We start from the raw sequence: 12,137 nt of genomic DNA on the forward strand, positions 1-12,137 counted from the left end.
TTTTACTATGATATGCCATGCATAGTTTCTGTTCTGGTCCTGTCTATTTGGTGTTCTGTGTGCTTCTTGTATCTCTATGGATGTCTTTCCTTAAATTAGGGGAATTTTCTTCTATAATCCTGTTGAAGATCATTAGTGTCATTGGTCTGAGATTGTTTTACTTCTTATATGCCTATGATGCATAAATTTGGTCTTCTTTGTGTTTTTCTACATTTCCTGTATATTCCATTCTTGTATGTTTTTAATTTTTTATAGTCTTTGCTTGAGGAAGCAAGTTCTTCAACTTTGTTGTCTGCTCTTGATGTTCCGTTTTGCATTTCATTCACTCTTGTGAGGTGTGGGGACTTGGTGATAGAAAACAACTCAACAGTCAAAAAAAATTAAAGACCATATGGGCATGGTGATAAAAAATAAAAACTTAACAGTCTGGGAAACAAAAACCTAGCCCTAGAGAGATAGAAACCTGACAGCTCTGGGAAATTAAAACCTAAAATGCTAATTAAGTCCTGTGGTCATGACCAATCAAACCCCGGAGTGGAGTAAAGGAAGGGACACTCAGTGCTCACAAATGTATATAAACACTTGCCTAAAGCTTAATAAAAGAGCTCCTGCTGGACAAGACTACCTGCCTCCTTGGTGGTTCCTTGGGAACAGAGGGTTGGGACGGCAGCACACTCCCCCTCCTCGGCCCCCATCGTGCTGTGTGCAGGAGAGGACCCCCACAGTGAGGCTTTCTCTGGTCGCTTCAAATAAAATTGACTTCTTGAGTTTTACAATTCTGTCTTCATTCACCTTGGGTTTACTTCAGTATTTCTATCTCTTTGAGGAATCCATTTTTCAATTCCTCAACTGTTTTTCTTATTTCATTCAGCTGCATATATGAATTTTTGAGCTTCTGTTACAGGTTTATGTCTATCTTCTTTGTGTTCTCTGAGTTGTTTGTGTGTTCTTGAAATGCTTTCATCATGTTTGTGATTGTTCTTTTTTATTCTGCATCGTGGGGTTCCTCAGGGTGATTCGCATTATAGTATACTTCTGTAGGACTTGTGGGTTTTGTCTTGATTTTTCATATTATTTGTGTTTTTGCTTTGCCATTTAGGCATATGGATGTCTTTTGTTGGTTGTGTGCCTGGTAGGAAATTCTATTCTGCATTTGTTTAGTTGAAGTTTGGTTCTGTTTATATTTCTGACGTAGCTTAGTTGCTTTTTTGATCAGATACGAAAAGTTAGTTGGTGTGTGGGGTAGTAGTTTTGCAGGATAGTAGGTTTGTCTGGGTAGTAGGCTGGTTTGTGGTAGGCAGATCAGGAGGTGGAGCCATTGGCAAGATGGGGGTGGGGAGAGCATATGTGGGGTCTAACAAAGGAAGCTGGAAAATTGACCTATTCTGGGTACAGGAGATCAGGGAACAGTGGGCAGGTATGAACTAAGAGTGTATTCAGAGATCTGGGGCAGAAAGAGCAGGAGTGAGCCTGGGCCCAAGGCTAGAAGGGGCACAGAATGTGGGGAGAGAATAGAGTTCTTCAGACTGCAAAGGAAATCAAGACACAGTGGGCTGAATCTGACTTACCAGGATGGTAGGTATGTCTGAGGCAGGCCGACCAGGACGCCAAGGACAAGGTAGGGGTGGGAACAGTCTGTGGAGGGTCTAAGTAATTATACAGAGGATTAAACTACTCTGGGTTAGGAAGCTAGTCCAGAGATCTGAGGTGACAGAGCAGGAGCAGGCCTGAACCCAAGGCTAGAATGTGGACAGAGTGTGGGGAGAGAATGGAGCTGCTCAGGCTGCAGGGGAACCAAGAGTCAGTGGATGAGATCTCTATATTGCATAATCTTTTACTTTTTCAAAGTACTGATGATTTACAAATGTTTTCACATACATTATTTTGTCCCTTTGTTATTAATGTGTATGCTGAGAATGTTGCACATCCAATGTGCAGCTCTAGAGACTGTTCAACTGAGACTGGAGGGTACTTGGTAAGCCCATTTAACCAAAGCATTCCCTCGGACAAAACCAATGCCTTCTGAATTCAATTCAGGTGTTTGTCTATCAAGTCATGCATGCTACTCCCTTAGATCTTAGGAAATACAAGCAAACAATTATCAATACTGAAACCAATCCCATTTCTGAAAATAAAGTGATGATGATTTCTACACAGTTCTTAAGAAAGCTAAAATCATAAAAATGTGATGAATTTTGTTTATCTTCTTTTTGACTGATTTAGAGGAAAAGTGGCTGAATAAACTGTGAATAAGGATTTTAGGAAGTATAAGCATATTTTCTAAGCTCTTAAAACTCTGAAATTATCTTAATTATTTATATCTTTAAAATTTTAGCACAATTCTTGGAAGAAAATTAATCTTTTTTTATTTGAGAATTTTTTATTAAAACCAATATTAACAATGAGAAAAATGCCAAGATAGAATTACACCTTTGTTCCTGCAGATGAATGAAGAAAAACATATTCTTTTTTTTATTTTGGGGAGGGGAGAATGTGAACGTGTCCACAACCAACACAAACAATGCAATCATGTTTTGAGTTTCCTGCGTTTGGAGAAATCACAGGGACCTGCATATCTCAAGTGCAATGGAAAAGCCTCGCTTTGGGCAAACCACCTTCCTACTCTCCTGCCAGGTAAGTATACATATTCTTTTATTTTTAGGACATTTTTAGTAGAAAAAATATTAATATTTTTGTTGGTGTTTCTAATCAAAAGCAACAAGTTTGAATATATTTATTGAAAATTGTTGTAATAAATGATTTTTTTTTCATTTAGGAACTTATGTTTCTGCCTTTCTTAAAATGGTAGAGCTGGATAAATTTCTCTCTGTGCTGATCTAGAAGTTTTTATTAGCGCTTAGAGAAACTTGGCAATTATGTCACTTAAGTATTCAACTTTTCATGTCCTTGGCTAACTTTTTCAATTTTCCTACCACACTGAAGAGAAATACAATTCAATAACAGTTGTGTAACCAAAGAACTATGAGGTCTTTGCCGCCTATTGAGGTCTTTAAATGTGAGTGAGATGTACCAGCACTTCACCATGCCAAGATTTGGGGACAGTTGCACAATTCATTTCTTAAAATTCAACCGTTCAGTCAACTGCCAACATAACAAAATTGTTAAAACCATCAAAATCTATCAGCTTGACCTTTATTTTGGCCTAAATATTTTAGTCCTTACTAACAACCCCAATGGTGTAGCTACAGTCATATACGTAATTGTTATTAACAAAGTCTAAACAATTATTTATTAAACTTATGATTATCTATAATTTTATATGACATTTTTAAATGTATGTATACATAAACTAATTAATAGTTTATATTTATATGATTCTGCACTAGACTAATTTATAAAGCTTGCTCATCATCTCTGATTACATAGGACACTGAAGCTCCAAACTAGTAACTTTTGCTTCTGGATGGATGGAGTCACAGACAACGTGTTTCCCTTGATACTTGAAACAAATAAACATTCTGAACAAAATATTTAGAAAGACAATTTTGTGAAACAGAAAGAATGGTGATCCCTGAGATACAAGAAGTGAGAAGAGCTAGCATATTGCTATTCTGGCTATATCTTCAAAAATATTTCCAGATTAATGAGCTGGGAGCAAGAATTCAGTCCTAATCCAAAGAAACTCCGTGTTGAGGAAATGATACAAGAGGATGAAAGTGCTAGAAATTGAAAGACCAAGAAGCAAGGAGGTGAAAGCTTAAAAGAGAAGTATGAATTTTCTAATTGTGGTAGAGATAAAGTAATAAGGCAGAAAACAGAATCTAAAATTAGAGTCATACATAAGCAACTTTTTAAATTATGCAATGGCAATTCATTAAGAACTTGTCTTTGAAAAACATTTCTGAAATTACCCTTACACATATGTCATACAAAAGCTTTTACCCACTCCTTGCAACATGTGCAACAATTAACTAAATAGTAATTGTAAAACTATATGATAATCCTTCTGAAAGCAAAAATCATAAGTTCCTTGCAGCTACAGATTAAGTAAAGATTATAGACATATTACACAAAACATGCTCCGTAAATTTTTTAAAAGATAAATTTGGGGTTGGAGAGATGGCTCAACGGTTAAAAGCACTGGCTGCTCTTGCAGAGGACCCAGGTTTGATTCCCAGCACCTACATGGTGGCTTACAACTGTCTGTGACTCCAGTTCCAGGGTATCCAATGACCTCCTCTGGCCTCTACAGCCATTGCACAACACAGGTGTACTTACATAAGTACAGTTAGTACACATAAAATAAGTGTAATAAAATATTTTTAATTTTTAAAATGATAAATTGGAAGTTCATTAAACATATAAGTGCCTTATCTTCAAAAGATAATATTAAGAGAATGAAAATACTAGGATGAGAAAATATACAGAAATCAAATGTATTATAAGTTATTTTATCAAGAATATATTAGAGGCTGTAGAAATGGCTCAGTGGTTAAGAGCACTGTCTACCCTTTCAGAGGACCCTGGTAGAAATCCCAGCACCCACATGGCAGCTAACAACTTTCTGTAACTCCAGTTCCAGGAAATCTGATGCCCCTTCTGTCCTCTGCAATCACTTTATGGCATGGGCACTCTTACATACATGTAGGCATAACACTCATACACATTAAAATAGAAATAAATTTTAAAATAAATTATATTAAAAATCTCTAAAATTCAAAAAGGATTTAAATGGGTCTATTGAAAATGGGCAGAAGATTCATTAATCCCCAGTATAGTAGTTAGGCTAACCAAAACCAAGGATGTATGAGGAAACTTTATGGAAACTCATTAGTTAGTGAGCTAGTATCAACACGCAACTTTAAAAGCAAAAGAGTTCAAATGCAATCATCCTGCAAGGGTAGAAATGTTGCTTTTGCTCTACTTATTGATCGGGTCTATTGAAAATGGGCAGAAGATTCATTAATCCCCAGTATAGTAGTTAGGCTAACCAAAACCAAGGATGTATGAGGAAACTTTATGGAAACTCATTAGTTAGTGAGCTAGTATCAACACGCAACTTTAAAAGCAAAAGAGTTCAAATGCAATCATCCTGCAAGGGTAGAAATGTTGCTTTTGCTCTACTTATTGATCAAGGTAGCTCTAGAGGTCTCCAAAACACATAGGCTTTTGTCATTTCCTTTGGTTACCCTTCATAATTACATGGTAAGGCCCTACTGCTAAGGACACTGCAAAATTTGACTGGAAGACATATAGAGTCCAAACTCACTCGGACCAGGAAATTTCCTTCTTTCTGGTCAGCTTTCATTGTGACAGAAGGTAGTTTGCAGCCTTCCTTGGAGAAAGCACAGCAATTGTTTTACCCAGTGCTAGACCCTATATGTTGGGATACTGACCTGTCAAGTAACGTGCCTGTGTGCTGAAGGCCATGGTGTTGTTCACCTAAGCACAGAGGGAGTACAGCAAGGGGACCCTACACTGGAAATTCTAAAACCATGAGACAAAACAAACATTTTCTCCTTTAGATTGATTTCTCCCAGGTACTTTGTTACATACTAGAATCTGAACGACATGTGAGCAAATAAGAAAAAAATTAAGCTTTAGGTTCAGGTCTTACAAAGTGGATCCTAAGAAACCATTACTGCAAAATTTGATATACATTACAGTCTTATAAATGTAAGCTTCTCTAAGAACATAGATGTATCTTATCAAAGCTGATATTATCACTATGTAGCCTTAACTTGGCAAATTAAGAAATGTTCTTGGTCATATGAAAAAAATTAGATACAGATAGATGATGATGATGATGATGATGATGATGATGATGAAAACAGACAGATAGATGATAGATGATAGATGATAGATAGAGATAGGTATAGATAGACAGATGACAGATAGATAGATAGATAGATAGATAGATACATAGATAGATAGATAGATAGATAGATAGATAGATACAGAGATAGATAGATAGATAGATAGATTGATGATGGATGGATGGAAGGATTAATGGATGGATAGATAGAATAGATAGATAGATAGATGATAGATAGATGATAGATAGATAGATAGATGATAGATAGAGATAGGTATAGATAGATAGATAACAGATAGATAGATCATAGATAGATCATAGATAGATAGATGATAGATAGATAGATAGATAGATACATAGATAGATATAGATAGATAGATGATAGATAGATAGATGATAGATGATAGATAGATAGATAGATGATAGATAGATGATAGATTGATTGATAGAGGATAGGTGTAGATAGATAGATGACAGATAGATAGGTAGATGATAGATAGATCATAGATAGATAGATGATAGATAGATAGATAGATAAGATAGATAGATGATAGATAGAAGATAGGAGGAAGGTAGATAGATAGATAGATAGATAGATAGATAGATAGATAGATAGATAAATAGATAGATAAATGATAGATTCCATGGTAGATTTCAATCTTAAGCACCTGAATGTTTGTTTTTTGCCTCTGGGTTTTCCTTCATTGCAAGGACATGCTGAGGCAAAACATGGGACAGCTCTAAAGTGTCAAGAAATAGACACTGAAGAGGAATATTTGGAATCTAAGCCAGGAGAAATACTGTGTAAAGTCCCCAGCTTCTGTGCCATCTCTGGGATGATGCCAAGCAGTACTCTATATGGTTTCCCAGACCAGCTTAATTAACTGAGACTTTATAACTCACAGTTGCAAACTGTATATTGACACATCTCTTAAAGTCTTTCTCTCCTTCTTTAGGCTTTGAAAATCACCCTCCCAAATAAATACATATACACAAATTCTTGTTTTTGGTTTGATTTGTAAGATCCCAATTAATGAATCATACCCATTGTGTAACAGATCGTATGTAGGAAACATGTTCATTTTTGAGCAGATAGATAGGTGATACGTGGAGACATGTCTCTTTGCTTTGTTTTATGCAGTTTCCCCAGGACTATACCATTGTTAATTGTTGACAGAATTCATATATTAGAGGACAATGAAGGAGGGAATGCTTAATTAAAAGTAAATTAGTGCATGTTCTATCTTACTTCAGCTATTAATTGACTGGAACATCCTTCACAAGATGGTCACTGGTGCTGGATCCCGACTTCTCCATCTGTACAATGAAATGTTGGTCTAGACATTCTCTATGGATTATTTCTATTCTAACATCTTTCATCTTATAATTATATTACTTCTGAATTATTTTTTAGAATAAAAAATTCACATAAGTGGAGATATTTTCAAGATGCATAATAGACCCAGAAAAGATTAAACATGTTTTCTGGATGGTTGGTTATTACTAGTCACATAGCATGTAAAATTATTAATTTTAAGTTATCATCCATTTATAGTAATGGAAGATAATAAAGGTTATAGAAAGATATGACAATATACTACAAATGATATAATTATTTAGAAACTAAATACTTGGGTTCAAGATTCAGTTCTGTAACCATATACCAGCACACAAGCATATCTCCTAATGTCTTTTGTGTTATTTCCTTAAATTTTAAATTACAATAGTGATCTTTGCTCTTAATGACTTCCAGGATCAAAGACTGAGTATACTTGAACAGCACATATCTAAATAAATACTGACTTCTAGGTTTTAGGTCTGAATTACCTTTGTAAGGACAAGAAGAGAATGAAACAAACATGTATTTGTAAAATTTATGTGCTAGGGCCCATGACATAAATTTTATTTAATTCACATTAAACATTGATATGCATTTGGAAGATGAAAAATCTGAGGTTAACCAAAGAAAACTATTTTGTTCTATATCTCAGACTGCTGAGAAAGCAAAATTCCAATTCATGTCTCCTTAATCTTTGCCAAGATAGGATAACATTTAAGATGAATGTAATCATTCATGGAGAATTTAAAAACACAACAGTTACATATAAATGAAATCTTGAAAATATTTGCATATAAGGTCCCATCAGAATAATACAGAATTTCAAGCCTGGTTCCTCACTGATCCAAGGATAAAAGCAATAGGAAAAGTAATAGGTCTTTATAAACAAACAACTCTCAAAAGAAGTTCCCACTTCCTTTGCATTCCAAGATGGATGTTCCATGACTCTACCAACTGCCTGTCATCGGGAAAATGCTACTTCTTCACCACCTACTGGGCAATGACTTCAGAAGGGAATCTAGCATTCTGAAATCCAAGATACATTTTCCACATCTTCTAAAAATTGTTGTCACTAGGCAAAAGTCACTTCTATCCTACCCACTGAATTCAAAGACTGGATATTTAAAATCAAGTGTAGTAACAAATCTGTTATTAATTTCACACTAATTCTTTGTATCTCTCAGATTCTATAGTTCTATAATTAGCAGACTGGTATTAAAAATAATTAAATTGTCTAAAGATTTGATTTCATAATGAGTCCTATAGTTAATAATGGTTCCCAAAGCATAACCAGATCAGTTCATGGTGTGTATGTATGTTATTCTTGGTTTCTTTGGAAGCTTCTGTAAACTAACTATATTTGTTCAAAAATTAGGGACTTTAGAAAAATTATAAAGAATTGACATAGATCAAAGAAATATGATCTATGTAATAGTCACTTCAATCCAGTGGGTTCCTTGAAGTCACACATGTGTTCATCCACTTACTAAATTAATAGTAAGTGAACTCTTGACACAGTTTCAGATTATGAATTGCAATTTCACGTAAGATGATGGGGGATAGTTTCAATCAAAATATGTGAAAGAATGAAGTAATCCACATACTCTTATGTGTTCATTTGTGTGTATATGCATGTCTTTATGTATGTACACTGCATGCATGCATATTTGTATGTAGTTCCAAGGAAGAGAAGAAATAAGTATGAAAGTCTTGAGTGTGTGGGGCTGGAGAGATGGCTCAGTGGTTAAGAACACTGGTTGTTCTTGTAGAAGACCTGGGTTCAAATCCCAGCACCCACATGGCAGCTAGCAACTGTCTGTAACTCCAGTCCCAGGGGATCCGACAGCCTCTTCTGACCTCCGCAGGCATTGCACTACACAGTGCACTTACCTACATTCAGGCAATACACACATAAATAAAATTAAAATAAAATAAAATAAATTTGTCTTTAAAAAAAAAAAAGCTTAAAAAAAAGTCCTAAGTGTGATGTGTCATGTAATACTTTGGAAGAGTTGCAGGTTTTAACAAATAGTTCAGTGAGAAACCTAGTCAGAAGTTTAACACGGACAAGCAATGGGAATTAGCCATGCAACAGTAAAGGCTTTGGATTTCACCCTAAGGATCAAGAAGAAACAAATATCAGGGGGTTTTAGTTTAATTTTGAAGATTTATTTATTTTTGTTTTAAGTGTATGAGTGCTTTGCCTGCATGTAAGTGTACTTTGTGCTTGCATGGTACCTACAGAGGCCAGAAGAAGGCACTGAATCCTCTGGAACAGATTGCTGTGATGTGTCATGTAGGTACCAGCAATCAGATCTGGGTCATCTACAAGAACAGCAAGTGCTCTTAACTGCTAAGCCCATTTTCCAATGCCTTAAAATGATTAAACTATTCTGCTCATATTAGACTTCAGTAGGAGAAAAGAAGGGCAAAACCATATTACATTACCTGAGATGTAGTTCCAGAGTGGAGCTAATAATGGGCATTTTACAAAGGTACCTCACAGATCATCTTCCATGTCCCCAGAAGCAATCCTGCAGATATTGGTGACATGATTAATGTTCAAAAATGGAAATATGTTCTCTGGAAAAAAAAATATTCACAATGTAAGGCAAATGTCCCACTTGATTCGTTTACCCTGTCTCTCCTTGCAATTGTGCAACTGCCTCCCCCACTGCATGGTATGAAGTGGGGGTTTTAAGTCAGAATCACACAGGCTTCTTCTGACTTATTAAGTCAGTTAAAAATAACGACTGCCAAAGCTCCTTTCTTGGGGCTAGATCTATGTAACATGTATCCCACAATGCCTGAATTCAGAAATAAGTGCATGTGTCCCAAGGGGTAATTGTTCCCCCAGAGGCAGGGCCAGCTGCAGAGAAGTGGCTGAGGAGAGTTAGCTATTGAGAGGGAGCTGCATAGAGTTAACTGAGGAGGAAGGAGTGTTGGTGCTATCTTGGCAGCAGCTGCATGGAAAAAATGGCCACGGTGTCTCACCCACATGGATGCGAGAGGGGGCATTTGCCAACCTGGGGTGAGACCACTGGCCCACAAGGCATGAACAAAAGCCAGCAGAGATTGTGGGTGGGGCACAGAAGCAATCTGGACAGGCAGGCCACTGTGACACAGAGTGGAACAGAGTGCCGGGTGTACACCTTTGTAAGTTACTCTATTTCATCTACCCAGGATATAAACTATGAAAAATTCAGATAAAGATGTGTTATATGGTTTGTCTAATAGAGCCAGGAGCAAAGGACCCCAAGAGAACTTGGGAGACAAATTGGTGAAGCTGGCAGCATGGTGCTGGAAGTGATAAACCGCTGGAGTTTGGGAAAAGCAAGGGAGCTAATGGTGGCATTGACATGGATCTTACAATGAATCATAAAATATGTAATTAAAAAGGGGCTGGCCATGCAGAAGTGTGGGCCACACCTGTGCTGTAACTGTGGGAAACAGCACAGTTGCAGGACTAAGAAGATTTGGTAAAGGATACAAAAAGGCTAGAAAAACTTTTACAGGTTTGGGACACAAAGAGAGAACCCAGAGAGGGGGCGTGGCCACTTTTCATAATAAAAGATGTGCCCAAGGCAGGGGAAGCTTAAAAGGCCAGGGAGGTCTTGGCAGATTCAGTTGCAGATCTTGAAAGAGAAAAAAAAAAAAAAAAAAAAAAAACCAGGACATTTTAACTTGTGTGAGGTCCAAGAACCCCAGAAAAAAAAAGACAGATAATAATGAAAAAGGAAACACCCTAAAAATAAAAGTAGCTAAAGCTGCCCCTCAGATTCAACCTTTGATACAAAAAGGAAAAAAAGCTAACAGTACTGTAGCTAGGAAATACTCCACACTGGAACTGTGAAAACTAGGAAAAACTTACAAGCAAGCAAAGAGCCCCTCGACATGTGGCTCGTGAGGGTGTGGGACATGGGAAAAAATAACATCAGTCTGAGCCCTTCAGAAGCTTCACAGCTGAGTTATATAACCACCCATCCATCCTTGCAATATAGGCTGTTCAAACTAGACCAATGCAGGAAGGAGCAGTCTTTAATGGGATATCTGGTGGAAGGCATTAAAGATACATGGTGGTCACCAAGGGAGACTAACATGATTAGCAGGGAGTGGTGGACTATAAAGGAGGGACAGGCATTACTGAGAGAACTAGGTATGAGAAAAGCAATGTATGATGTCCAGTTCACTAGGCCAGATAAGACTGTGTTCACCAAAGATATAAAGGAAAGTTTAATTCAACTGGGACCTTAAGAATGGTATGGAGCTTTAATGGTTTTGCTAAGCCCTTTAATGGGACATAATCTTTGTAAAGTGAGAGAGGCTTTAGCAGATCTAAATGATTCTGACAGGCATATAAAATGTATCTGTAGAATAATAGCACACCCTACAAGAAATACAAAAAAGACTAAACAGAAAAAATGGTCCATTTGGATTACTCGAAAACAAATGTGGCAAGACTTACATCGAGCCCAAGTTCCCAGAGAAAAGATTGATAGAAAATCAAATTTGATACTAAGGAGTTTCTGGAAGGTTTTAAAACCAGAACAACAGTTTACAAAAGGCATTCAAAGGATAAAAACCATCCCAGGGTGGTTAAGGATCCCCAAAGATTGAATAAGGTGCATTTCTCTCCTGATAAAGGTTATACTAGGGGTGAAGGCAGTTTTTCCCACCAAGGCCTCCCCCAGCAGCCAGGTGTGCTCAATGGAGAGACCATTGATATGGCTACAGTCAGGAAGTAGACCCAGCACCTGCCTAACTCAGGGAACCAACAGGTACAGTGGGGACAAGAGAAACCCCCTGCCTCCTTAGCCTGGTGCAGGGTCAGGCAACTGGAGCCAACACCTGTAAGCATATCAAAGATAAAAGAATACAAAGAGACTCCATGCAAGATCTCCAGAATGTGGAATGACTCCCAAGGAGTGACTAGAGATAGTAAAGAACAAGCCAAATTAATGCCTCTTACCCATACTATGGTACCTAACAAAGATCTATGGAGAAAACAGTTAACACGAATGG

The 12,137-nt window shown here is 37.0% G+C and overlaps 1 non-coding gene across 1 annotated transcript; it reads right to left on the reverse strand.

The window, feature by feature from the left end:
* Nucleotides 1-2,482: 2,482 nt before the first annotated feature.
* On the reverse strand, nt 2,483-2,642 carry LOC115071245. The gene has a single exon (XR_003850340.1). It is a non-coding gene; the product is annotated as a U1 spliceosomal RNA (small nuclear RNA).
* Nucleotides 2,643-12,137: the final 9,495 nt, after the last annotated feature.

This window comes from Nannospalax galili, unplaced genomic scaffold (assembly GCF_000622305.1).
Source record: "Nannospalax galili isolate Female #2095 unplaced genomic scaffold, S.galili_v1.0 scaffold17, whole genome shotgun sequence".
NCBI lineage: Eukaryota > Metazoa > Chordata > Mammalia > Rodentia > Spalacidae > Nannospalax > Nannospalax galili.